General features: G+C 35.4%; 1 pseudogene; it reads left to right on the forward strand.

Annotated features, from left to right (window-relative positions):
- LOC136836575 (lachesin-like) overlaps positions 1-27,561 on the forward strand; it is a 394,713-nt pseudogene that overhangs the window by 290,989 nt on the left and 76,163 nt on the right.

Here is a 27,561-nt window from a genome sequence, read left to right on the forward strand (position 1 = left end):
AGAGAAAAGAGAGAGAGAGAGACAGGGGAGAAAAACATTAGACCTGAGTGTTCAGTACTTCGTCAAAATGTATGCCATCAAAACGAGAGGACCTCTGGGTTTGCAACATTCGCTTTGCTAAAGGTAATTAAATTTAGAATTTATTAAAAATCTCTCTGGGAATTTTCTCTCTCTCTCTCTCTGTTAGGAATTTTTCTGTTTGCAACATTGGCTGTGCTAAAGGTTGTTAAATTTAAAATTTATTCTAAGTGGGAATTCTCTCTTACAACACACAAAATTCTCTCTCTCTCTCTCTCTCTCTCTCTCTCTCTCTCTCTCGTGGGAATTTTCTGGTTTTGCAACATTGGCTGTGCTAAAGGTTGTTAGATTTAGAATTTATTAAAAATCTCTCTCTCTCTCTCTCTCTCTCTCTCTCTCTCGTGGAATTTTCTGGTTTTACAACATTGGCTGTGCTAAAGGTTGTTAAATTTAGAATTTATTAAAAATCTCTCTCTCTCTCTCTCTCTCTCTCTCTCTCGTGGGATTTTCTGGTTTTACAACATTGGCTGTGCTAAAGGTTGTTAAATTTAGAATTTATTAAAAATCTCTCTCTCTCTCTCTCTCTCTCTCTCTCTCTCTCTCTCTCTCTCTCTCTCTGGGGATTTTCTGGTTTTACAACATTGGCTGTGCTAAAGGTTGTTAAATTTAGAATTTATTAAAATCTCTCTCTCTCTCTCTCTCTCTCTCTCTCTCTCTCTCTCTCTCTCTCTCTCTCTCCTTCGCTTTTTCACAAACCCGAGGTGAAACACGTTCTCTCCTCAAAGTTCAGCGAGCGAAGAGTTCCCTCAGCCCGCAAACTTTACAAACGATGATGGATGCACCTTTATATATTGATGTATAACTCCCTCCCCCATTAGGTTCGGCCAGGATTATATTCGTATGTAATTGGAACAGGGATGGGAGAGCGTGGAGAAAAATTGCCCTCTCCTTTTATACCTTTTTAAAGGCGGCCTTGCTATGAATATCAAGGAACTGATTGGAAAAGGTAACTGATAGTTGCAGTAATTGAAGTTTTTCTCATTATTTTGGATCTAATTACTTATCCGTACTTGTAAAGGAGTATTTTACTAGTGAGGTGTGTTCCGAGCAGGTTGCACACACACACACACACATATATATATATATATATATATATATATATATATATATATATATATATATATATATATATATATATATATATATATATATATATATATATATATATATATATATATATATATATATATATATATATATATATATATATATTTGAAGACTTTCGACTAATTTAAGTTATAGATTGCCTATGCAATGCTACAATACAATGAAAATGATGGCCTGATAAACTCTGTTACGGAAATATTAAAGTATTGTTTCAGAATCGCTAAAGCCCGTGCGAAATACATCTGGTGTGAGCCAATTTTTTTTACAGGAACCACTACAGTTTTATATAAAAAAGAAACAAGTTAAATTTAGCGATATTCAAAATGACCATACCCTAAGAATTCGAATTTGAAATATCAAAAAGAAAATTTATCCGAATATTAGAGGTAAGAATGGAGAATTCTCAGCTTTTTCTGTAATTCTTAAAGTAATTTTTAGACATCTCCTCCTTAGTAATTATTAATGATCGTTCATAAACACACACATGCACACACATACACACGCACTCACTGACGAACTTTAATGCCAAAGAATATTGAGGGGGAGAAAAAACCACAATTTACCCGCTTTAGCGGTAAATAAAAATCCTTCCTTAGGAGTGAGGAGAGTGGAGCAGGTAGGGAGAAGGCAAGTTGGGGCCAAGCTGGGGTATGAATATTTGATAAGGGAAAGGATATACTCAGGCAGCAACATAAGATTAGGGATGGTCGGGCGACGCGGGATATAATAATCAGGTCTTTCCGTCAGAGAAAAAAGGATGCGGCGACATTGTATGTGTGTTTGCGTGTGTGTGTTTTGTGTGGGGGGAGAGAGGGGGGTGAGATGGGGTGGGTGAAGGGGTTGTTGCTCAGCCAAAATAAGTGAGGTTAGGAAAATTATGAGGTTTTGAGTTTGTGTTTGGCTGCTGGAGAAGGCTCCAAGGAATTTTGCCACTGGATGGTGAGTAGGATATTTTTGAAAAGTAATTTTTTCAAATTTGTAAACTTTTTTTTTTTCTCTCTTCTCATTCACGTGGTTCTCTGATGGCGCTGAAATCCATTGCAGCTTGCGTCACTGCATTGTAGGCTGAATTGCTATTTTCAGTGATAATCTGTAGTTTTTCTTCACATTGGATAAAGTGACCATGCCGACGTATTAATTGTTATTATCACTGTTGTTGCCGTTCTGGGGAGCAGACCTTCTTTTAATTAAGTTGGTGGTTGCATCATTGCATTGATTCTATGTTTCACTTTCATAGGTTGTCGTATGATGCATTTTCCGTAGGACTTGATTTATATAGCAGTTGTTTTGTCTTCGTTTCATAGGGCATGGACACCTTCATGTATAGAAAATAGTGTAGCAGATGAGCTAATGCAATAAATAATTTTGCTGGCGGAGCCGTCATCATCATCATCTGTCATCGTCACTGTGATTGTTATTTTTTATTATTTTAAATTGTGCATTGTTATTTTTCTCAAAGTAAGCTATCACGGAATAGAATATTCTTTTCCGAAAAATAAAAATCAAGGACAAATAGAGATAATGCACCAAACAGATGGATCTATAATTTCATAAAAAGGAAAGGCAGAATTTTAATTTCTTACTTCATCGCCTCTCATAAGTTGAGGAAAAATACTGACGAAGGATTGCGATTGTAAAGAAAGCGACATCTCGGTAGAAGAAGTAAAGCCAGAAAAAATGTTAAATATTATTGATGATCCATGGTTAGGTTAGGACAGGTTAGGTAAGAATGGTGTTTCATGAGTTGGGCGGAGGTCAGGACCCAAGAGCAAGACTCGCATCCGAATGATGTTTGGAAGTACTCAGAAATTCGATGAGAACGAAAAAGATAATGAAGAGGAAAAAGAACAGATAATCAAAAAGTAGTGTGATGAAGGGTAAAATAAAAAAAAGTAAAATTCAGCTGAATATTCGACTTGTAAAATGTGGAAATAAGGTGAAGTGGAATATGGAATATCTTAAGAAGGTGAAAGAGAAGCAGATGGAACGTGTGATGCGTGGACATCACCCATACCCTTTTAAAGTATGCATTGCCATGTCCATCATCATTTTTCGCACCTCTCCTTCATCATCAATTTCATGAGCTTCCATCACTCGCTCGCATCAATATCTGAAATCCATACCTTTCAGACTCCTGATTTCTTCCCGGACTCGTATTCATTTCGTTCTTTTTAACTCGCGTCTTTTATCATGCCTAATGTATTTCATGTCGTTCCTCTTGTCCCTCCCTTTTCGTGCTACTTTCTTTTGGCCTGTTTTTTTGGTATCCTTCCCTTTGTCTGTACGCCCCCGAGACTCCCCTACCCCGCCATGATGAATCCATAATGTATTAGAGCTGTAAATCGTGGCTAATTATCAAAAAATGCAAATGAGGGAGGGCCTCTCTCTCTTCTCTGTAGTAAAGTAGCTTGGCGCAGATTTCTCTGAACTAATCGTAAAGTATGCATAGTTTTTCTTGGTTTTTACAGGTACTATGCTCATCAAGTCTCAAAACTTATTTCCGTATATGACAGAGGGACGCATTTTTCCACTTAATGATCTTCAAAAACTTATAATTCAACACGGGGCTTTATGTTTGTTATGCTGGGATTTCCTTTTAGCTTTTGCTGATATTATGTCCCTCAGTTTACGAAAATGATGTACTTATACTGTAGCGGTACGTAATTCTTTTCACCTTTGAAGTGCATATCCTTATCTTGTTGACATGGTCCCAAAAATTGATAATTCACCACGGTATTCCAGTTACATAGTTACGATTTTTTTAGAAATGCATTTTCTTGACTCCTATTGATACTTGGTTCATCGATTTTCGAAAATTACTTCCTTCCGTATATCATAAAGCTATGCATATTTTCCTTTAGTTTTATATCATACTTCTTGTAGATGATCCATAAAGGTGAATATGTAACATTATCATTACCTTACTTGCTGGTAAAATTTATTAATTTTTAGGTTGTCAGATTTATCCACGTGGGTTGAGTTTATTTCTTTTCTTTTAGGTGATTCAGGAAAGTGATGATTATATATCTGTTCAGGATGTTGATGTAGATGTTTCCTATGAACTTTAGCAATGGAAGCGTGTAATATAATCTAATCGTTCTCTTTCTTGAAAGCTCCGTGTTGTCGTTATCATTGGTTGACATTTTGCAGTTCAGTAAAATTTCTTGTTGAACTGCTGGCTCAATCCATCCTTTCCATTATTTTCTTAGTTTGTCCATGCTGTCGAAGGCACTCATAATATGAGAGAGGGACAAGACGGTAAGGCCTGCAACTCAAGACGTTGCGTACCATCACGAAGCTGTGAACAAGGTCCTTTCAAAAAGAAGTTTGTACTTCTATTGCTTAATTTGTTGTACGTAATGTCTGTGATTTTAAATCATGCATCACCAACATCTATGTAGAAATACTTTGGACCATTCTGAGTAGGAGCTGTTGCCGGCTTTCCAGGTTATATGATGTTCCTGTTATATTAAATATATGTATATATATGTGTATATATATATATATATATATATATATATATGTGTGTGTGTGTGTGTGTGTGCGCGCGCGCGTGTTAACAACTCCGAAACAGCGACAGACCGATATTTCTTGATAGAAGAATAGAATGTGGCCTTATTTAAAAGATAGATATATGTATTGGACTGACCCACGCCCCTTAAGCGCTGTAATGTTTTAGAGAGGTTTAAGAGTTTGCGTGATTCTGTGTAAACATAAATTTACACGATTCAGCATAATGTTCACGTGGACTTTTACATCGAAACTGTTTTTCAAAAATATTTTTTTATCTGTACTTAATTCCTCGCTACATTTCCTGCTGTTACTACTTACTTTTAATCTTTATTATGGTTATCATTATTTGTATATTTAATATTGTTGTTGGTGGTGAAGAGAGTGAAATCCATAGTAGTTTGATCTATCAACATACATAAAAATCTCTGTAGATAAAAAAATGAAAACATGAATTGGATTTGAATTATTATTTTTTTCTTTCTTTCTTTCCGTATTTATTTATTTATTTATTTATTTATTTATTTATTTATTTATTTATTTATTTATTTATTTATTTATTTATTTATTTATTTACTAATTTATTTATTTATTTACTCGTGACATTTGCTTTTGTCAACAAAGCCCAGGAAACCAGCGACATCCCCTTTATAGATTCATTCAGTGTGGCAAGCCAACCCCTCTCTCTGTGAGTGGCTCTCTCTCCGGCTTTTTAAAAATCCTCCGAATCTTTGTTTACCTCTAATAACAGTTGGACGTCCCCATCTCTTTTAACAGATCAAGAATGGAATTCATTTCATTTTTCAGTAAAATGGCAACCATACTCATCCTCTCTCTCTCTCTCTCTCTCTCTCTCTCTCTCTCTCTCTCTCTCTCTCTCTCTCTCTCTCTCTCTCTTCTGTTCCACAGCACTCGATAAAATTGCATTTTTTCTTCTCTCCTCCCTACAGAGATCGAACCCATGTTTTTGGAGCCGGTGCCCAATGTCACTGTCGCCGTGGGTAGGGATGCCTCGCTCACTTGTGCTGTCGACAACTTAGGGTTGCATAAGGTAAGTCTTTTGGATTTAGTTTTCCTTCGTTGTTGTTTGGTTTTTTTTTTTTTTGCATTCTTACTTAGACATTGTACTATCTGTCAAATCATGATACCGAACTTATTTTACACTTTCCATCCTTACAATACTTTTTATTTTGGTTTGGTACCTGTAGAAGGAATCTCGACGATACAAAGGACGGTATTTATATCAAAACCGTAAGCTGAAAAACTCTAAATAGTACAGGAGACTTAGCTCTTAAGAAAAGATTTTATATGTATGTAACGGAAGACGGTATCCTCTCGTTCTGTCTCCCTCTTGTCGATTCTATGGGTGGTAGAGGGGCTTAGAATCCCTCTCCAATCATTCATGTTTTGTTAACTCATTGGATCACCTATGAAGCTAGTCGTGACTTGCGAGGTCACCGCAGGCACCACATATAGGCGCTTCACTTCATATGGTGACCATGCAATTAGGTCCTTTGCAGTTTTAGTTTTCTGTAATAGAAAACTATTGAGATGGCTATTTGTCTGTCCGTCCGTCCTCAGATCTTAAAAACTACTGAGGCTAGAGGGCTGCAAATTGGTATGTTGATCATCCACCCTCCAATCATCAAACATACCAATTGCAGCCCTCTAGCATCAGTAGTTTTTATTTGATTTAAGGTTAAGGTTAGCCATGACCGTGCGTCTGGCACGGCTATAGGTGCCAAGAACACAGGCCACCACCGGACCGTGGCTGAAATTTTCATGGGCCGCCGTTGAGAGTTTCATAGGCCGCGGCTGAGAGTTTCATACAGCATTATACGCTGTACAGAAAACTCGATTGCGCCGAAGAAACTTTGGCTCATTTTTTACTTGATTATTTTAGATTTTAAAGTTAAACGCCGAATTCATCGTCAGTAGATTCAAGTAACACAAAAACTAAGCGTATGGACACAAATTGCGTTTCATCTGGATTGGTAATTTAACTAGACCACAGAGTTCCTTTACTAGGACATTTTTATGGAAAGGAGACAAAAATATATGAAAATTCAGAGGCTAAGCATTGCCTTGAACGTTAGCATATCCGTATTGTTATTACAAGATTATATAGTTTATTAAATATATTTCGACTTTAACTGAAAAAATGCTAGTTCATCGAAAAGATACGCTAAGAAAACTTGAAATCTCATATTAACATTGTACTGAAAAAGCAGAAATACCTGTGACGTTAACTTTAGGAAATAATAAAAGATCGTAATATTAATAGCCCGGAGGTGAGGTTAAACTCCTCTTGGGATGAAAACTTAGGGAAAGATGGCTCAGAGAAAAGATGCGTTTTTTGATGTTGGTTCCCAGGAAACTTCAGAACGAATCGTTGGAGAAAAGAAAACTTGTTGCGCCAACAGTCTTTATTTTGGTGAAGTCTCGATAGAGTCGAAAGCCGATTTGTTTTCCTTTGAAAAGTGAGCGTTTGGTAGGGAATATCCTAGAACGCAGACAGGAATCTTCAGTGTTGCGGGTTGGCGGTTTTAACGTCCGTCGTGTAAAACAGACTCAGGCAGAGGAATACGAAGGAGGCGAAATGCCAGATGCATTGTTTGGTCTCCGCATGACATTCCCATGATGGGAAAAACTTCAGTCGAGGTGGGTTTCCGCATGCGAAAACCCTACAATTGTGAATAACGCTAAAGCTATTTTTGTTGTTGGATATGACCGGGAAACCCTGTGACACGTTTTGCTACATCGCCGGTCCTCTGATCGGTTAAAATTAACTAACACTGGGCCTGGTTAGTATGCCGATTGGTAGCCTCGAATCAAATTCAAATGCCTAGGGTACATGAGTTCCCGTAGCATTGTCGGCCAGAGGCTAAAAATTTCATCCTTAGGGGCCCCCCCCCCACACACAGCAGCCATTGACTTTGATTTTGATTTGATTGAGACAAGACTGAAATCGAAGTCAACCAAACCTTTTCAATGATCTGCTCCTATTTCAGTCTCAACGAAGATTTTATCCATTGCGGACAAGGGAACATCTTTTTTTTTACAACTGAATCTCTAGTTGCTGACTCATCCTTCTCCTTTAACTTTTCCAGTTGTAGAATTGTGTAGGTGTTATTCCTCTTTCATTTTTCACTGTGATTTTTATATTTCCTTTTCCGAAGACATGGGTTTTCTCGATATAATTCAGGAAAATCACTCCAAACTTTTTTTTCATTTGAGGTCTTCATGTTCTATTTAGTTTGTAGCCTCCAAGATGTGTTTTTTGTAGAGTTGACAAGCTACTTGAAGGTATTAGATAAACCCCCACACATCGCAATATGGAAATATCGAAAGTAAATCTGGAGTGCGTTGCTATGTTCCATCAAAAGTTTTCTGATCACCAGGCTCCGCCCACTTTTGGCAGGGTAATGACCCCATTCACACTCAGAGTTACTTGCGATACCGATGATCGTTGTAATTATAGTTACTCTGAGTATGTATGGGGTCATTGCACTGCCAAAAATGGGCTGGACCTGGTGATCAGACTATTTAGCAGGAACCTGGAAGCGCCAGGTTCACACTCCCGATTTGCTTTTAATATCTCCAGATTTTGATATGTGAAGTTATCTAGCTGTTATCTTCAGTATCTTAGCAACTCTTGAACCGAGCACGCATCTGGCAGGCTACAGGCTATGTAGAACATAACCTCAAGTAATAAAGAATTTTGGAATGATTTTATTGAATTATACAAAGAACACTAGTGTCTTTGGAGTGTGAAATCCAAAGATTTTAGTGACAAATGAAAGAAGAATAACTCCTTCATAATTATACAAAAAAAGTTAAAGGGGAAGGGTGAGTCAGCACCTACCTGTAGTTTAACTTCACTGAGCTGTCCATCATGAGGTAGCTCATTTCTTTTCATTTGCCATTCTTTTAACTACTTCCTCCTTATTCTCTTTTGTTTGTCTATTTTGTCTACGAGATGCCATGACTGCACTGAATGAAATATTCGTTGAGAATAAGACCGTTAGATGGTCGGAGCAGATCACTGACATGGTGTGTGGTTGATTTCGACTTCAATCTCATCTGAACTAAATCGAAAAATCTAAGCCAATGGTCACTTTGTGTATGGGGAGCCTAAGGAAAAAAAGTATATCTTAGTTTAACCAGACCACTGAGCTGATTAACAGCTCTCCTAGGGCTGGCCCGAAGGATTAAACTTATTTTACGTGGCTAAGAACCAACTGGTTACCTAGCAACGGGACCTACAGCTTATTGTGGAATCCGAACCACATTATAGCGAGAAATGAATTTCTATCACCAGAAATAAATTCCTCTTATTCTTCATTGGTCGGTCGGAGATTCGAACTCGCGACCAACAGAGTGGTAGCTGAGAACGGAACCCGCTCTCCCAACGAAGAACTGGGGGAGCCTAAGAGTTTGGGCTTAGGAAATTGCCATAGACCTTGGAAGCCTGATGTAAGCGACAGTGGATCTCAGAAAAAGTGATTGAAGGTTTCCCTAGTAGCTCAACGCTATTGCAGCTGATATACGCCATCATTCTTAATCACTGACGTTATATGCCGAACGTCTTATTTATATTAATAATGATATATGAGAATGATTTAGTACTGAAGTGGATGCTTAAGAAGTTAAGAAATTATTCAGGCTCACATTGGAGGTCACCGATGGGTGTTAAAGGGTTTAATTAATTGTTGTTTGTGTGTAAACCATAAGTACCGCTTAATCATTTTAGTTATTTGTTTAATGACTGAAACGGATGTAAATTTTGAAAAGGCAATATTCCCACTTAGTTCCTAGTTAAAATATCTTTATTTTATTTTATAAAATGTTAAAAAGAATTTAGTGATCAAATATATACCCGCGTGCGACAAAGCTTTCATTATAACAAGTTTCATAGTACCGGTAAGTAGAGAGTGATGTTAAGTTCCGGAACTAGATAATTTCGAGGAAACGAATGAATTATGCAAATACAGATGCCGCAAGGAACTCTTGAACTACATGCTTTCCTTGTGTGTGTTTGGGCACGTTGTCTATTCCGGGACCTTCAAACGGTGATCAGAAATGCCTGAGGACAGGTCTCCTCACGGTAAGATATATTAAGAATAAGGTTACTGTGGTCAAATGGGTGACTTTGTCGTAGTTTCTTGTGACCAAGTCTTGTGTTGGCTGTTACCAAAAGACTTTTCGTGTTTAATGACTTTTCCTTGTGGCACTCAACGCTGAAAGCTCTCACGTGTGTTATGGGTCTCAACTGTCCTGGGAAAATTCGTCTTCATGTCTATTAGAATCGTGTCACTGCGGACTGACTTATTTTCACGGTCATGGAAAAATGTTTAGGCAGCTTTATTGCAACAGCCATTTTATTTTCATTTTCATGTCCTCTGACTACTTTAAAATTCATTTTTCCTTGTCGTTGAGCTAGAACAGTTATTTTGAACAGGTGTTTTGTTGATTTTATGACCGTTATGCCCTGGAAAGGAGCATTAACTGTATCCTGTTCACAAAGCCTCGGCTGAAGGACAGAATGAGGTTACTTACTTCAGCTACCTCCATGTTACTCCTGGGTAAGGCGCACAACCCGTAGGCCTCTGCTGCTTTGTTGAAGTCTGTTTAATCAAAGACTGTAGCTCCGCCCTTGGAAGCAACATGCAGTTGCAAACCGTTTGGTGGGCGGAAAAGATTCCATATCTGTTCCGGTAAATAAGCCCAATTCTCTAGCAATCCAGATTTATCTTGCTGTTGAAGAATTGATTCCTCCTGAAGGGAAATCGAATCGTTCTTGGCAGCTATTGGTCTCCACACATCATGCCAATGAGTGTCCGTCAGAGGCTTCAGTATCATTGTCGTTGAATTATAAATTGACAGCGACAACCAATCGACCCTCTCAAGGCGATCAAATTAGGCGCACACCGCGATGCTCGATGGAGCCGTTCACCTGGCGTGACAGTTGCCATGTTCCTATATTATTGCATAGGAATGCCATGACGTCAACTCTATTAGATGAGTAAACCGAACGTTCTGTTTATTTTCTAATCTCTTCGTATTTCCGCACTTTTATTAACATTATGTATATTAATGGGAAACTTTCGTCGAAATAGACCCCAAAATACGTTATGTCCAGTGAAGTTCCGCATTTGAGCCGAGTTGCATAACAACACATCTGTAATATATTCAAAAGCCTTGTCGATAAACAGCGTTCTTGCTTTACTGTGAAGCATGTGAAGCAGCAGCTGCCACGTTGTGTTTTACAAAAGATCTAAGACGAGGGAACACTGAAAGGCCAACGTCACGATTGAGTTAATGCGACGCTTACCAAATGTTGTTACATTTTCATAATCGTTTCAGTAAGAGGACATGCGATTGATGAAAATATTTTTGGAAACTACCATGACGGTTGCTAGATAACTAACCTCCCAAATATTTGTGGGACCACCAGAGAAAAAAGACTGGAACACTGCATAATAGTATATATATGCAATGTCCATTCTTTCACACACATGCATAATAATAATATATGTATATATATATATATATACGTATATATATGTGTATATTATATATATATATATATGTGTGTGTGTATTTATATATATATGTATATATAAGGTAGATAGATCGTACATATGTGTATTTGATTTGTATTTGATCAATTAGAATTTCCCCTGATCAAAAATTACCATTTCTTACCAAAGAAATAAGAAGAACCAACCAAGATACCGTGGACCACCTTATAGAAACGTTTATATTGGGTTTGTTGACAGTGTTGAATTATTTTGTTTCATATATTGGTTACAGAACAAATATCACAGTTTTAATGAGGATTTTTGTTTTGTTATTGTTTTTAAAGTTTTATTGACTTTGAATTTTTATGATGTTTAAAGCTGATGTATCTGATCAGATCGGATAATGAAGTATTGCGTATTTTCCTCTCGTATTCAAATTAAGGCACTGTGAATACTGCTGTCAATTGCTGGTAGCAACATTAACCTTTTTCTTTTTTATCCAGTACAAGATTTTATAATTGCTCCAAAATACCCAGGTCTATCACTCTTGAAAAAGTGTCCAGAATTAAGCAGTGCTTAAGAAAATGAAGGGCGACGAATTCGGAAAGAGTGAACAATGGTCTCTCCCCTCTGCTCGAAAAATTTGTCAGTCTCAGAGCGAGTTAAGCTATCAGCGTGGAGTTCACTTTTATCTAAGTTCGTTGGATAATTCGAGGTTTGGTTGTGTTGTTAACATCATTCTGTTTTCCTTCTTATTTAAATTTTCTTCAGATCTGGGATTAAGGTTTAGTTCCATATTTAAAAATTTTATATTAAGAGGCTGATTTGCGGAAATATTCACATATGCTATTCATATATAAAACATCTACAGGGAAAATTGAAAGGGGTTTGTAAATCCTGACCTGTTTTGTCAAAGAATATACATACAGTATATGTATATATATGTGTATATATATATATATATATATATATATATATATATATATATATATATATATATATATATATATCTACAGAGAAATGAAAAGCGGTTGTAAATCCTAACCGTACAGTACATACGAACATACAGACGGCTGGAAACCAGATATTCACACCTGACAAGTGTTATTAAGAATGACTCTTTATTTCACAACAAGGGATTATGGCAGTACAATATTTTAACGTCTGTATGTTATTTTCTTTTTATTAGCCTACTTCAGGTAAAATTTTTAAGAATACGATTGGTTTTTTTTTCTTTAACCTTTTACTAGTGGAATAAAGTTAGTATGATATGATTTTATTTAGCATTCCTTCATCACTCCTTTTATAGTGCTTGAACAGTTGAACAGTTGCATGCAGGCTTCAGAAATTACCTTGTTTAGAGTCTGTGATGATACATCTGTTGGAAACTTTAGATCTTCATAACTAATTCCTGTACCAAGAAACCTCAGTGTTGCAGAGAGTAGCTCATAGGGCGGGATTGCCTCATTAATCAGTGGCTTCATAATGCTAAGAATGTTTAGAGATGCTTCATTATCCCCTCTCAAATCTTTGAACCAATCTCTGTTTTAGGACCAAATTCAGTAGCAACTGCATAAGAGAAACTCTTTTTCTTTTCATAAGTTACTTTTTAGATCACTTAGCGAGAGAACGTTTCCTGATATTCTTAACCAGAATAGCGGCTACGGCACTTAGTGGTAGAGAATTAAAATCTCCCCTACTCACCAGAATTGACATATCCTGAATTCTGGGAGATCTTTACTCTGCGACAACTAGCATAAACTTGAGTTGTGAGATCGAATCGTCTTGCACAAATATCTTGTCAAACCAGTTTTATCAAATTACTTGGACAAACACTCATTGATTATGATGGAACATTACTGCTTTTTTTTTGTAAGCTTTTATTTCCGATATTTGTATCCTGTTTTTATGATTTTATTAGTAGTACTATTATTTCCGATATTTATATCCTGTTTTTATGATTTCATTAGTAGTACTATTGTTGCTGATTTTTTTTATTTTATTAGGTTGGCATTTTATGATTTTTGACTGACAAGGTAGAGAAAGTATATCATTTAGTTGGGAGATTAATGGCCAAAGCGTCAATCATCAGGAGACGCTCACTTACTAAAGCCCACCTACCTATAATACAGGTCATTCTCACTTTCAAAAGACTTCATTTCTTACTCCCAGCATAATGAAAGTCAATGAATAAATTTAAAGAGACTGCCATCCATCTTGGCCCAGGCACGGCGCTATAACCGTTTTTGTTTTAAGCAGAGATATAGACCACGCCTTCTAGTCATGACATGAATTAGATGCCAGTTGTTCCCAGACGGAAGGTAACAGGCATTAGTGGTGTTGAAACTGCGTCTTAATTCGTCCAGAAACATAGAGGCTGTGTTTAGATTGTTTATGCTTGCTTGTTAGAAAAGCTTTGTAATTGCAAATAAATTTAACCGTTAGGCATGTGGTACATGTCAGTACACTGATGATGCTTGAAGACTAAAAACTTACGGTAATTCTGAATATTTTTTCTTAATTTACCTTGGGCCATTTGTATTATACTGAAGTTTTTTCCAAGATTTAATTTTTTTACATACGAATTTCCATAAAAAAACTTGCTTAGCAATATAGGGGACTTTTGAGTTTGTTCCACGTCAATATCTGACTTTCTGTACATCTGATTAATAATAATAATAATAATAATAATAATAATAATAATAATAATAATAATAATATAAATAAATAAACTGGAGAAGATTGCGCAAGGAGAGCTATTGACTGAGTCACGCAAACCCAGTCGTGGTTAATTTCCAGGCTGCTCCCTTTAGAGTATCGCAGCAGAAAAAGAAATGATACAGAGTTGGTTATGATAGTGTTTTATGATAAAAATTGAACCCTATCATGAACAATTTAACACGAAAAAAATAAGAGCGAAAAATTCATAAAATGATTTCTATTCGTTTGACTTTGTACATTTTTCATGATTATTCGTACCAGGGAAAATTGTTATATATTTTTACCATGAACGGAAAAAAGTATTACTTTTACACCAACTTAATTAGTTTTAGCCACGGACGGAAGTGAAAAGCCAGGCTCTTCAAAAGAAATAATAATGAATCGGCGAATAAAAAGAAACGGACTTTTAATATCGGACTGAAATTTATATCGGGAAAGGAACTAGCAGGCTATAATAAAATGTGTATGTATGTCTGTAGGTGCACGCACATATGTATGTATTTATATATATATATATATATATATATATAGTATATATATATATATATATATATATGTGTATATATACATATATATATATATATATATATATATATATATATATATATATATATGTATATATATATATATATATATATATATATATATATATATATATATATATATATATATATATATATATATATATATATATATATATATAAATATATAAAGATAGGAAACATTGGAGCAAGCTTTACTGCTGTCTGTCGTCCTAAGCAAAGGACGACAGACAGTGAAAGGCCTGCAGCACCCCAGTGTTTCCTTCTTCCTTCGTGGATTTTGTATTATTAACATATTCATCACGTTCCATATTTTCGTGATTCAGACACACACATATATATACATTATATATATATATATATATATATATATATATATATATATATATATATATATATATATATATATATATACTGTATATATATTATATATATATAAAGTGTTTTATATATATATATATATATATATATATATATATATATATATATATATATGTTGTTGAAACTATGTGCATCAGATCTACTTAATATGTGGTTTGTATTTTCTGTTTTCAATATGCTTTCCTGGCTTCTGATCTCAACGGCGACAGAAATAGCACAAACTCCAGAAGATCGGGAAAGTCCAACTGATATTGTAAGAAGTGATTAAGATGTTCCATTACTTCGATAAAGCATCTCGCTTTAGTTATTATAATTTTAGTTATGTCGTTCAGCAGGCCTGAAGTGTAGATAATGTGAAAAAGCGTATTTAAACTTTCTAGTAGAAATTTAGGATATATCCAAGGCACAAATTCTGACTGGGTGAAAGATAGGCTAGTGAGGTGTAAATGTAGTTGAACCCTCTCTCTCTCTCTCTCTCTCTCTCTCTCTGCTGGATACATGTAACGTTTTTAAGGGAGTTCAGAGAGCAAACCATCGTGAAATTTTACTTGTTTTATCGTCTAGCTATTTCATATGATATCAGTATGTTCTTGATTTTGTCCAGCGGCATAAATTCAACACCTTTGTGAACTATATCCGTTCTTATCTTAGTTGATTTTGAGTGATTTGGCATTATGAGGAATTTATTTCTATTGATAAAAGACAGTATAATCATTGAATGCTGGCACCTTCAGCAGTGGCTTTTGTAAAGAAGTGATTTCCCATTGGCTGTGACAGTGCTGTCAAATGTGGATTTACTGTCAGTAATTTGGGTGGCAAAATTATTGTCTCATTGAATCTTCAGCTTACTATTAGAAGATGGTACCTTGGGTTTTTATCCATTTTGACACCTGTAGAGAGTTATGGCATTGCGATCGCCGTAGTTTAGTTGGAGGGATTCTCAATTACCCTGCTGTAGCTTTGCATTTATTTAGACCGTCTGTCATCTGTTTCTTTTCTCTGCAGGGAGAGTAAGTGGGCGAGATATTCCCAAGTTACCTGTGGTTGAAGAGTTTTAGGCTTGCATGGGTGAGAAAAAAGTAACTCTTTCTCGAAACATTTTCTCTTTATTGACTTCATTTCTGGCCCTTGGCGGTGATGACAGCCGTCTCTTGCAATGGTCTGGGTATTTAACTTCACAATTTTTCTACGTATGCGTGTTTGTCATGAGATTTTATACACGTAGTTGGTGAAAACAGTTTTATATGCATTAATGGGAATTAAAAAGAAGGAAAATATATATATATATATATATATATATATATATATATATATATATATATATATATATATATATATATATATATATATATATATATATATATATATATATATATACTGTTTTTTTTGAGTTTGCAGTGTATCTGTTGTTGACGCCCACAGTAAAGACAATTAAGGAAAAATTGAAATTATTGAGGCGGTTGTTTCTGCTTCACGAAAATGATAGAAAATGGAAACATTACATCCAACGACAAAGCGTTTTGTCCTTCCAAGAAGACTTTTGTGTCTCAGCGTCTGTCATCTCTTTCTCTCAATTTTTTCTTTTTTGTTGGTGGGGGTTGGGGATCGGGTGTAAAAAAGAAACGGAAATAATTGGAATTAGGGAAGTGAGGAAAGAGGAGAATTTCCCCAGCAAGATCCTCGACCAATCTGACCGAGATCTCCCTTTTGCCCGAACCTTAAACATTCATCAGCGAGACGATAAGCATCGCAGCGCTAACAAGATTAGTCGCTCCGTTTGAGTTCCTGGTCCACTAATTAATAAAAGGAAGCGATGGCGGGAGAATTATTATAATTAATTCCCGTGCCTAGATTAGCGAAGGGGCGGAGGAGCAGAAAGACCCGCTGGGGATGAGGAGGAGGAGGAGGAGAAGGACCGAGATACAAGGCAAGGAGGAGAAGAAAGGGAAGAGAATGAGAGGGGAAGGGACGGAATCGGGGAGTGTCCCACGGGTTGGTAGAGAGCGTGATATCATTGATACCGTCAGTGTCGGGAGAAGAGGAAGGAAAATAGTGAGAGGGGGATTGAGGAAAGGGGTGGGGGTTATGTAAGGGGGTTAGGCTGGAGCATTGCAAATGGGAGGAGCGACCCAGAGGTTCCAGGGATGATGAGAATCCCGAGTCTGGGAAAAAGGTGAGCGTAATTAAGGATAGGAGCCTTAAAATGCTGGCATTATTACTTGGCTAAGATGGGAGTATTTGCAGCAGAGGCTTATGAAAATGAAATTGACACGATTGTCGAGGCAGATATGATGTTTGCACTCACCACAGAGAGAGAGAGAGAGAGAGAGAGAGAGAGAGAGAGAGAGAGAGAGAGACTTGCAATATGTTTGTTACACTCCACATCCTCCAGAATGAGATAAGTTTTGTGCTAAAGAAAAAAAATCGGTTTTTCTTGTCTTTTCCAATCTTCATAGTTTATATTTTCACGCTCATAAAAAAAGTTAAAATAAATATTCAATATAAATTTCATTCACATACAGTTTCATTAAATGAAATGAGATTCATCTACAACTACGGTTAATTTTCAGTCTAAACCGAGCATCTTGGATATTATTTTAGTTTGCTTAGGTAAGTGAAAGAGAAGGGAAATATTCAACAAACTCGACTCAGATATCGGATGAAAATAACTATCTATTTTCACTTTAAAAATTCTGTCAAAGTTTTTACGATTTATAAATATTTAGGCAATGGTCTTCAATAATTATCTGCAGGTCGTTTGAACGCACCCGGACTTTACCATATTACTGTTATATTCAGTATGAACATGATATTTATTCGGTATTTTAATTCTTATATGCCTGGCTTTAAATGAACTATACAATAAATGAAGATTATGAGTTGGATTATGTAAATTTTTGCCACTTCTTGAAAAATTTACTTTAATGCGGATTCATGAATGGGTTTTAATTGCACGTCTTGGATGCTTTGCGGTAAGGTACATTCAAGATGACCCTGGGTGGTGCTGTTTTTTTTTATCGAGGTAATATTTCCGTACTCAGTTGCAAACAGTTTTTTAAGCGCAAAGTACACAGCAATAATCTCGTTCTCGCTTACATTTAATCTAATGTTAATTCACAGAAGTAATGATGTTAGGTATAATACATATGAGAATCTTCTCTCTCTCTCTCTCTCTCTCATAAATTATTAATTTAACATTAACTCAGACGTGTAATGATGTTAAATTATCGTAATTATATGTTAATGCTAATGCTCTCTCGCACTAACTGTTAATTTCAAGTTGATTTAAACAAGCTTTTTGAGAGTACCACTTAAGAGGTGCATGCCCCCTACCGACCTCTGGCCACCTTTTCTCTGGGAACATTCCTGCTAATGAAATGATTAAGAATACAGCCGAGATACGGAACTCGGATAAATCTCTGCGGACAAGATGTGTTTGCAAAACGCAAACGATCCCGATGGCAGCTCCTTTTCGTGTGAAGGTCCCGTCCAGGTCACAGCGCCACTAACTTAGGTGTCATCTGAAAGACCTTCATTAGAGGAGTATGCTCGTCTAATATGAAGTCTCTGTCATGAAAATGGAACAGTAAGGGTAGGAAATTGATTAGTGTGAAAATGAAATCTTAGCAGTATGAATATCAAAATCTATCAATTCCAGCATGAAATTTGAACAGTGAGACAGGAAATTAAACAATATGAGTTTAAATGTGAATAAGGCGAAGTTCCCAAGTGGGCGTTAAGGAACCATATGCATTGGCTAATGGCTTAGTCTTCCTAAGTCTCCTCAGGCAGGATAATAGGAAGCAATTTCCATTTGGCCCTTCATTCACGGCTAAGTGTATTTAATTACTCGTTTGATGATTGCTCTTGCTGTGTATATATGTATGTATGTATGCACGCCTATATGCTTATGAATATGTATGTTTGTATATATATATATCCTCTGTATATATATATGTATATATATATATATATGTATGTATATATACAGATAGTACAGATAGAGAGAGGAAGAGGAGGGCAGGGTATGGAACCAAAACGTTATTCAGAGTATACATTGGCGTATTTCATGTTAAGTTCATATAGTTGATACTTATTTATACAGCGGGAGTCCCTGAAAAGAGAACCCAGATAACTATTATGAAATTTATTTGATCCTCTGCAGAGAAGAAAAGAAAAAGGGGATTTGATTCCTCGTAAAATGATAATTCAAAAGTCCACTTCTGCTTTTTCCCCCTTGTCAGCTTAATCCGTAATCGGGGTCGCAGTTTTTAATGACCCTTTTCCATTTGTCTTTAACACTCATCGAACTGCTCATTTCATGATTGATTCCTGCAAATGTTTTACGAACGGATGCTCTTCCCGACTCCATCTCCCAGTTTATCGGAGCCTACGTTTTAATTTTATTCACAAACATTCGTTGTCGTCAAAGTACAGTTCCAACTAAAATACATAGTAAATGGGCAATTAATTAATCGAAAGTGTCAGGGTTTATTTTCAAGGCTAATGTTCTGTCTTTCGAAGGACATGACGAGAGGAGTAATGCAGCTGTTATTTGCTTTGAAATATTGCATTTATTTTGAGGAAGAGGAAGATATGGTAAGGTGGATTTTTATCTCTCTCTGTTTGTCTATCTCTCTGTCTCTCTCTCTCTCTGTTTGTTATCTGTCTGTCTATTTCCTGTTTACACACACATATATATATATATATATATATATATATATATATATATATATATATATATATATATATATATATATTATATATATATAACCAGAAGGAGGAAGCTAATTTGCGAAAAGCAGAGCAGTAGACTGGTAGACATAAATGTCTTGAATGTATTTTAACACGCTGGTAATTAAATAGCTTTTGCGAAGTAACTAGTATACAGGATTTACTCAACGAATTCATAGAGGAATGAAGAAGATGCTCCTTTTTGACAATAAATGCTACAGCATGATCTTTTCCTTTTTTATTTTTATACATTTTATCAAAATATGCACATAATTACGCACTTATCTTCTACGTCTTCTGAAAATATTCACATGATTTCACTCAACTACACCGACGCCTGACATCCCTCGAAGGATTCTTGCGCCTCTGCATGAAAGACCACGTGTCGAAATGTTGTTTGGAGTGCAAAGAGTCAAAATATTGTTGCCTTTCTCCACTCCTGGGCTTGAACGGCTGACAGCACCCTTATCCAAACACTGGCAAATGGGACGATGGAAAGGGGGACGATTTTTGAAGTCGCCGCCTCTCTGCGGCCGCTTGCATTGGAAGTGGCAGATACGGCCAGATAGATGGCTGTTGGCAGCAGCAGCAGCAGTAGCAGCCATGAGTAATGGAAGCTAGAGGGATCTGGAGGAGGATGGAAGTTGTTGCTACATTTGGTAGTTCCTTGTTGTTAAGGTACCAGAAGGGGGTGTAATTTTTTTGTTCGATTTTCAAAGTAATTCTGATTATTGCGTAGGCTAATATTGAAGTCTCTCTCTCTCTCTCTCTCTCTCTCTCTCTCTCTCTCTCTCTCTCTCTCTATATATATATATATATATATATATATATATATATATATATATATATATATATATATATATATATATATATATATAATATATATATATATATATATATATATATATATATATATATATATATATATATAATGTCTTCGTAATTTTTCAGAAAAAATTCTTAGGGTGCACTAAAAATATAAACTAAAAGTCAGAAGGTGAATGAAACATTGTTTTCAAAATATTTTCATTAATTGCAACAGGCACAATTTATGACAGGGCATGCGGCTTAAGGTGTATTACAGAATGAAGTCATTCAAGTGTTTGACGAAGCGTCATGTTTACAAAGGTTTCACTCCATATAGCAAAACGTGGAGTATATGCCCATGTATTACTTGTCTGTAACAAAGGTAGAAGAAAGGAAATAGACTCCCAAATTAGGCTTGCTATCGCTTCCTGGACCATCGTCACTCAGATGGCCTCTGTATAAGTGTATATAAGTGTGTGTAAGCCTTATATAAGTATGCTGAGTGAAAATACTTGGTTCGAGTTTTAGGGCGGTACGTAAGGTCCCTAGATCGGGCTTTGCCGTCTTGACCCTCTCTTACGTTACCGTAGCGACTTCTTAAAATACACACCTTTAATTTCCCTTAAATGTGTTATGTTATAGACTCGTAACGTGTAAATAGAGAAGAAGCATGTTGGGTTTCACGGAAGGGAAATGGGGAGAGGTTACGGGGAACTTCTTCGATATTGAAAGGACGTGGCGAAAAGAAAAGGAGTAGTTTGACGCGAATTTCAGGCAGGCATTATTAGTGTGATAGCAGTGATAGTGGGTGTCAGTGAGACCCATCAAGACAACAGTAATTCATTTTCTGTAACTATTTTGTTTTATTCGAGTATTATGCGTTCATGTGTAATACGAATCAACTTATTTCTTCAAGGACTTACTACTACATGAATTCATATCTACTTACAGTTGCCGTAATTTTACATTTATTCTCATAATTTTTTTCTTTCATTTACTTTACAGACCCTTCTTTGAATAGATTTTGATCAGGACGTGAAATAGTTCCTCATCTTCAGGAACCGAAAGCCCTTAATTAAAAATGTTGATTTTCAATAGGAAAAGTCAGTTATCTCAGTTTTCATTTCCTCGGCTGTCAACATTATTCATTCTCGCCCCCCTCAACGACAGACACCCCCTCCTCTCTCTCTCTCTCTCTGTCATCAGAGATTTTGTTTATTTAAAGACTTGCTACTGTTTGATTTCTCCTTACCATTCTCAGCAGTATGTCACTGTGTCCAAATTCACTGATATCTGTTAGATCGCTTGCTATCCAGTTGGGATACGCTTCGATAAAAAGTAAATAATGTTTATCGTCATCTAGTTGGCTATTCTTTTTTTTAACTTATTAATTTACTTATTTGGCATATTGTAATTATGACTTGGTTGTTTACTATCCAAAATATATATTACTGAACACCCTCAACCCTGTTCCTCATATATATATATATCATATATATATATATATATATATATATATATATATATATATATATATATATATATATATATATATATATATATATATATATATTTATTTATTTATTTATATATATAATCTACTGATCACTTTTTACCAGATATGTATGTAACTGTAATAGCCAATTTCTGCAAACTTTTTTCGTATACGCTTATCATTACAAAGCCTAAGATCCAAATGGAAGAATATGAAGAAATTATGACGTCCCTAGCAAGAACCGAAGCTGCATCCGAAGTATCAGAGCGAGGTGACAAATTCTGATACGGACGTCAGAATCTCTTCATATTCTACCATTTGAATCCTACGCTTTGTAGTGAAAAGCGTATCGAAAAATTGTGAAGAAATCGAGAAGTTAAGAAGACGCTGTGGTTATTACAATTGCATTTTTATATACAGTATATATATATATATATATATATATATATATATATATATATATATATATATATATATATATATATATATATATTAGTGTGTCTTGAGAAATCTGCGTTCATGATGTTCACTATATTCTCTGGCTCACTTTAACTTATGATCTAATTTATACCCCACTTCCAACAACTTTATAGTGAAGGTGAACAGTAAACTTAGATACCGTTATAAAACAAACGAGAAGAGATTATGCGAGAGAAAAGCAAAAAACGAACTAAACAACGCGCTTTCTCTTCGATGGACCATTTCATCAGAGTCTACAGTCATTTATTAGCATTTAAATTGGATGCATGACACCTGCAAAGTGTCAATTACAAGCTAATAATATGTGTAATTGATAACAACCGCAGTGTATATCATATCCATTCATCATATGTCTGATGTCTACAAATCATATCAGCATATTAATGCCCTCCCATTAATTAAGAGATAAATGCATGATGTACCTTTTTTCAAAAAAAAAAATTGGGGGTCCACTGAAATTGTGTTCTTTTGCGCGGCGTTTTGATTGTAGGCAAAGAGCAGAGTTCCTTATTAAGGTAATTTCTGTAAATGTTTATGATAGAGAAATTATTTTAGTGTTAACTGGCGTTTGAAAAAATCGAGAACAACAGCAAATTTAGTGAGAATTATGCCAGCAATGAGAAATTATCAATTTTCATATCAAATGTGAAAATTCAGTACATCAAGACTTTAGTCTTGTAAGGATGGTTCCTCAGAACGTCCTTTAAAAACAAGTATGATACATATAAAAGTAAAATTTATTAGAATATGCAAAAATTATAAGGAAGTCTGTTTGAAAATAACAGAAGTGCGTATGCTGGAAAATAAAGCATTTTATAATTAGGTATTTTAGATGAAAAGTCACGTAATACAAAAATGTTTTCCCTTTCTGGATTATGTCCATCCGTGCATACGACAGTTAACAAAAGTTTATAGATTAGGAGAAATGTTTGTTAGAATTGCCACTAATGCAGGTGAGTAGACCTGCTATATATATTATTATATATATGTGTGTGTATATATACACACATACATACATACATGCATATACATGTATATATGTGTATATGTATGTGTGTGTATATATACATATATATAGATAGATATATAGATATGTATGTATAGTGTGTTTGTGTATGTAATATATTGTAGTATATAATATATATATATATACTATATATATATATATATATATATATATATATATATATATTTATATATATATATATATACATATATATAAATTGTAAGCTCAACTCTACTGGTTATCCTTTGTAATGAAAGACAACATCTGCGGACCCACGTCGAAGGAGATGACTACCAATGTGGTTTGTGAATTTATTTGGCCCGAGGATGGATGCAAACCTTCCAGTGAAAGCTGAATCGGTAGGACATCAACTACACTTAGACGGCGATTAATGGCGCGTAGAAACACAGGAGCCATCTTTCAACACTACACTAACAAACTCGACAAGAAACCAGAGTTATAAGAACTGATAGACAACACCAGAATAAAATACAAATGCAATACATATCGGTACATGACAATAACAGAAGCTGTGTCTGTAACAACAAACAAGCTTACGCTAAACGTCCAGATGGAAGGAGATAGGGCCCTGCCCTTCCACACCCCCAGGAACAGGAGACAGGTCAAGGTCACCACCAGAAATTAGCAATATAAGAACTAGAAGTAGAATGTCAAACCAATGCGCAATGCAGTTACACTATACAACATATGTAAATATAATGTAAATTATTAACCACACTCCTAGTAAAATGAGCATTGTAAATAAAAGTAATAGCAACCCGCCCCCCCCCAAACCCAAACTACCGCGGTCTTGGAGCTATAAATAGAATGGAGGATGTTATTTTGCCTTAGTTCTTGCTTGACAAAGCCTGCGATACAGGCGAAACGGACCGTAGCAAGTGAAATAAATGGAAACCACACTCCAACTGTGTCTTTATCCAGATTTTTAAAGAGAGACAAAGTAGAAGTGAGAAAATATGGAAAAATCAGTATCAAAGAAGTCAGTGCTACTAAAGGATTTTTACAACAAAATTGTGAAAGAGAAAACTCTGCAAAAAAATATATATATATATATACATATACACACACACATATATATATATATATATATATATATATATATATATATGTGTGTGTGTGTGTGTATATGTATATATGTATATGTGTGTGTGCATGTGTATTGTGTATTTGTACTTTGATAAATAATCATACAAAAGAATGAAGTAGTAAATAATTGAGTGGACTAACCAACGGATGAATAAGAGAAAATAAGTATAAGAATTTTAGTATCTGAATGAATTTGAGAAGTATGCATAATCATCTCTCTCTCTCTCTCTCTCTCTCTCTCTCTCTCTCTCTCTCTCGTCGGAAACGGACACTAACAGTCTCCTCCTCCTCAACAGGTAGCATGGATCCACCTGGATCGCCAGATGATCGTCAGCATCCACAACCACGATCACTCGTCAGCCACGTTTCACTGTGACCCACGACTCCCACAAAACATGGACCCTTCAGGTCACCAGGGTCACGGAGGAAGACCGAGGTCACTATATGTGTCAGGTCAATACCAAACCCATGATCAGCCAGACAGGATATCTTCAGGTAGTGGGTAAGTCGCTGAGATTCTGGTTCAGTTTATTTTAAACGAATTCTTGTATTTCAAATAATACGTGACATTAACGATTAGATTGCAAATCTTCTTCACAATCCCGTGAATATGTTTATAAAAATAAAATTATTTATAAATTATTGTAGTTTACAAATAAAATAAATTCCAGGTCATTTCTAGCTGAAGAAGGGAACTGAGCAGGCTCTCGAAAGCTCCTGGAATTTATTTTATTTGTAAATACAGTAATTTACATAAATGTGGATTTTGTATTTTATTAACGATTAGATTAATAGTGACACATTTAAAAACGTTAAGAATATTATTAAAATATTAAAAAGTCTAAATTTTTATTTATTATTATTTCAACTCACAAGGACATGATATTGACACTGATGTATATAATGAAAGTAAACACAATTACAACTGCATGCAAGGTGCTGAACAATACATTATTTTTATGCATCATTGTGCGAGTCTTTGTTTGTAATTTTACTTTGAATGATATTGGACGCTTCAAGGACCGTTTCTTTCCAGTTACTTCCCAGCTATAGAATTCTCATCTTGTCTCTGTTTTCCCCAGCTCTTATTTTGCACCCCAACCTTCTTGATAAGTTGTGAAGGATATTTGTTAACAGGTGAACATCTCAAAGAATATATCTTTGAAAACCCTCATGGTTTTTATCAAGGTTCTCATAATGTTCCTTCCCTCTACCATCACTTAACAGAAAGTTCCCTTCACTTTACTTCCTTCTTCATCTATTTTCCATCTTGTTTGACCTGGATAAAGATAGGTTCCCCACTGCCATCGACCTTGGTCACATATTAAACACTGCTTTCATCATTCAGCTTATGAATGACCAAAATATCTCAGTTGCGCGGGTAGTGAAAACACCTTTTATTTTACTGCAGACAGAAGTGGAAGAACAAAAGTTATTGTCATTTCTTAATATATATAGATATATATAGCAAGAAGGCACTAAAACAAAATGGTTTTCCTTGTTTATTATTATCTGAGATCCTTGTCTCATCCTCAAGGCTAAAAATACAAATAAAATATACAAATACAGCAAGAAGATATATATGTACAAATAAAATATGATAAAGTAAAATATATATATATATATGTGTGTGTGTGTGTGTGTGTGTGTGTATGTATATATATACTGTATATATATATATATATATATATATATATATATATATATATATATATATATATATATATATATATATATATATATATATGTGTGTGTGTGTGTGTGTGTGTGTGTGTGTGTGTAATGTAATGTATGCATGCACAAAATTATCCTCTGCCCCTGTATGATAATCCTTCATTCCATGCCCTACCGGTTTCTGTGCCGGTAAATCTAATACATCCTACATCCTCGCTAATTTAAAGGCGCTTCCTCATTGCCTAAGAATCCTGTGTAATCTTGCCTGTGTCAGGATGTACAATTTTATCCCCTCTTTGGAAGCAAGGCTTTGGTAAAATGAGGCTCTTTATGTTAAGTGGTTTGCCTGGCGGAGGTGGAGGAATCACACCAGCGGCGTTCGTGGTGTTAGGAAATCGTCTTGTGGCTCTTGTGATGTAAGGACACCGTGTTCTGACGATGGGGGATGTAACGAAATCGTTTTTTGGCTCTAAGTTATGTTACGTATTCGTGCTCTGGCGTTCGTGACGTAACGAAATCTTGTTTTGTCGTGTGTGGAGTGACGGATTTGTTGTCTGATTTTTGTGATATAACGAAATCGTGCACTGGGTTGGTGGTGTCATAAAATCGTGTTTTGGCTTGCGTCGTGTAACGAGATTTGCGGTATTTTTTGGCATTTCTGACGCATAGCGATTGAGTTCTTGCTTCTCTGACGTAACAAAATTGTGTTCTTGGTTTTGTGACTTAACAAAATTATGTTTTTGTTTCTGAGATTCACGGGAATGGTGCTCTGCTTTTTTTTTGTGGTGAAATAAAATTGTGTTCTCCCATTGATGATTGTAATTTTTTTTTTTTGTTGAGCCTTTGTGGAACATCAAAAGTAAATTCTGGTTTTTGTAAGGTAGTAACACTGGGTGCTAGTGTTTTTGATTTAACATTTATGTTTCAGCTTTTGTGGTAAGAACTTTGTTCAGACGTCAACTGTATATATTTTTCATTGTTACTTTTTTATTTTAAAGAACTAGGAAAAATACATGCATCTGCATACAGCTCTCTCAATTGATGGAAGCATTTAACGTCAGGTAAATTCTTTAAAAACAAGATAAAATTCATCATGTATTTCTTTTCCACCTAGTTCCTCTCTTCATTTACTTCATCTTTTCTCATTTTTTTTCTCTCCTCTTTACTCTTTTCATCAGTTATATTCCCTTAAACATTTATTTCTTGTCCTTATTCATTATTCTCTTACTTTTCCCTCTTTATTCTTTTACTTTATTTCTTCATTTACTTCTTCTTTACTGTTCTTTTTATAAACACTCTTCTCATCCTTCTCTTTCTTCATTAACCTTCTCTTCATCTTCTTACTGCTTTCACTTTCTCCACTGCATTTTTGGTCTTCCTATACTTTCTCCTCTA

Source organism: Macrobrachium rosenbergii, chromosome 56, assembly GCF_040412425.1.
Source record: "Macrobrachium rosenbergii isolate ZJJX-2024 chromosome 56, ASM4041242v1, whole genome shotgun sequence".
NCBI classification, from domain to species: domain Eukaryota; kingdom Metazoa; phylum Arthropoda; class Malacostraca; order Decapoda; family Palaemonidae; genus Macrobrachium; species Macrobrachium rosenbergii.